Source organism: Heptranchias perlo, chromosome 3 (assembly GCF_035084215.1).
Source record: "Heptranchias perlo isolate sHepPer1 chromosome 3, sHepPer1.hap1, whole genome shotgun sequence".
NCBI classification, from domain to species: domain Eukaryota; kingdom Metazoa; phylum Chordata; class Chondrichthyes; order Hexanchiformes; family Hexanchidae; genus Heptranchias; species Heptranchias perlo.
Window position 1 is genome coordinate 41,610,786 of NC_090327.1, and position 3,094 is coordinate 41,613,879.

Below are 3,094 nucleotides of genomic sequence, written 5' to 3' on the forward strand. Positions count from 1 at the left end.
TTCCTCCCAAAATTGGACTTTACAGTCATATGAGAATCCAAACTTGTATTAAATTGAAGATGAATCAAAGGCTGTCATCATTAACAATGATGAACAAACCATCATCATCATATGCTGAACAGAACCCTCAAAATGTGTTGATCAATAATATATTCACAGTCATTCGCTTTTTAAATTTTATCTCCCTAACTACATCTATGTATCTATATATTATAAAAACATCACATCTGTGCACACTTCCTGTAATATCAGCACCACACTTAGGCATCTCACATGAATTTTCTGATGTGTCGACTGTAAATGGTCAAGTTATCGCAAACATACAGTAAAGATGTTATAACTATTTCCTTCTAGACCTTAAATTTTGTTGCCAGCTTAATGCCCCTATTATCCCATAACCTCACATGGAACCTTCCAAAAGCACTGCTGCCTTTAAACAATCTGTGTTTCACCTCATCACCTGGGAGTGCATCACGTGACATGGTACTTCCTAGGTAGGTGAACCTATCCACTGCAGACACATGTGCCCTTCGATGGCACATAAGGTTTTCCAGGGGCATGCTGTTATATAACTTACATCTTCTTCAGAGTGATAGGCCAAATTTCTTACAAGCATCCGAGAAATGGTCCATGATGACTTGGAGATCCTCTTGTGTGTGGACAAGAAGGGCACATTCATCAGCAAACAAGAGCTCCCAAACAAGTTCTTCAGAGGTCTTAGTTTTGGACTGCAAGCAGTGCAGATTTGCCATCCATCCTATGAAAATATATACCCCTTTATCCATGTTCCTGAAAGCGTAAGTAAGCATAGAAGCAAACAAGGTACTAAACAATGTGGGAGGTAAAGCACAACCCTGTTTGACGCCATTGGAGACAGGGAAGGGGTTAGAAACTTCACCATCTTCCATGACTCTGGCCATCATGTCATCATGGAACACATAGATCATCTGGGGCATCCAGTGGTTTTCAGTGGTCCTCTCTACTGACTGTATTGAATTCCTTTGTGAGATCAACAAAGACACAATAAAGATCCAAGATTTGTTCTTGACACTTTTCCTAAAGTTGTCTGGCAGTAAAGACTATATCAGTAGTACCTCTGCCTTTTCTGAATCCACAATGGTTACAGGCAAGAATTTCTCAGCCAAATGCTCAATGTAATGATTTAGGATAATCCAAGCAAGGAATATTTCTGCGATGACAAGAGAATTTCAATTATTCAGCATATAAACCCTTGATTGTAATAAACTCTTCATATATACAAGGCATGCAATTTCTCCATAATAAGCAGTGAAATAAAACCATACACAATACATAATTCAACCATGGGAGTTGAAATCCATTACTGTCCACCATGACCCCTACAGTTAGCAAACCAATACTCACCGAAAACTGAATAAAACTTTCCCCAGAGAGGTGATCTGCATACAGTTGGGTCATGTTTCAAGGGTATGATGCATTTCAGCATTCAGATAACTTTGCTAAATGTCTCAAGCTTGGGGTATTATTGCACAGTAATGACATTGTAAATGGTTCCCTCTCCTGAGGTACTGTCCCCCTCCCTTTCGAAACAACTGTTATCACCTCCTCCCTCAAAAAACCACCCTCGACCATTCTGTCCTTGCAAAGTACCCATTTCCAACCTTCCTTTCCATTCCAAAGTCCTTAAACATGTTGTTGCCTCCCATATCAGTGCCCATCTTTCCTTCAACTCCACGTTTGAATCTCTCCAATTAGGCTTTCCCTCTACCACACCACAAATGGCCCTAATCAAATGACATAATTTGTTACTATGGCTGTGGTGCGCTTTCCTTCCTTATTTTACTCAACTCTTTGCAGCCTTTGAAATGGTTGACCACACCATCCTCCTCCAATGCCTTTCCTCCGTTGTCCAGCTCAGTGAGACTGCCTTTGCTTGGTCCCATTTTTACATTGTAGCAAGTATCTCTAGCATTGGCTTCTCTTCCTGCCCATGCACTGTTATCTCTGGAGTCCCCTAAGGATGTATTTTTGGCTTCTTTATCATCTGTATGCTGCCCCATGGCAACATCATCTGAAGACATGGGGTCACCTTCCACATGTACACTGATGACAACTATCTCTACCTAGCTGTACCTCTCCACCACCTCTCTCAACCCCTCCATTGCCTTTATACTGTTAGACTGCTTGTCTGACATCCAGTCTTGGATGAGCTGCAATTGCTCCAGTTAAATATTGGGAAGACCGAAGCCATCGTCTTCAGCCCTCACTGGTGAGAGGTGGGTTTTGAAGAGAGTCTTAAAGGAGGAAAGAGAGGCAGAAGGGTTTAGGAAGGGAATTCCGGAGTGCAGGTCCTTGATGGCTAAAGGCACGGCAGCCATTGATGGGGCAAAGGGATTTTGGGATGCACAAGAGAAATATAGATTTCTAGGGGGAGGATGGTTGGGGGGTTGTAGGGCTGGAGGAGGTTACAGAGATAGGGTGGGGCAAGGCCATGAAGGGATTTAAACACACTAATGAGAATTTTAAATTAGGGGAGTTGGGAGACCAGGAGCCAATGGAGGTCAGCAAACACAAGAGTGGTGGGTAAGCGAGATTTGATGTGGGATAGGATATGGGCAGCAGAATTTTGGATGAGTTGAAGATTACAGAGTGTGCAGGATGGGAGACCAGCTAGGAGAGCTTTGGAATTGTTGAGTCTGGTGGTGCCAAGCGCAGGGATTAGGGTTTCAGCAGCAAATGTGCTGAGGCAGGGATGGAGATGGAGAATGTTGGAAGCTCAGCTATGAGTCAAATAGGAAGTTGAGGTTGTGAATAGTCTTGTTCAACTTGACAATGGCCAGGCAGGGGAATGGAATCGGTGGCGATGGTGGTGAATTTGTTTTTTATTTTCTAGGTTTGATATTTGATGTTTGTGCTTCATGCTAAGTTGATTGTTTAATTACAATAATTGAAGCAAATAAGTGTTTTGCTTATAGGGTTAAATGTTTTACTGAATTGATCACCATCCTACCTTTATACTTATTGGGTATCTCTGATTTTATTCTTGACCTGTTTTTATGTTTTACAACAGATTATTAGGGACTGCCTGCAAGCAGACATTTTCTGTAAAACATCT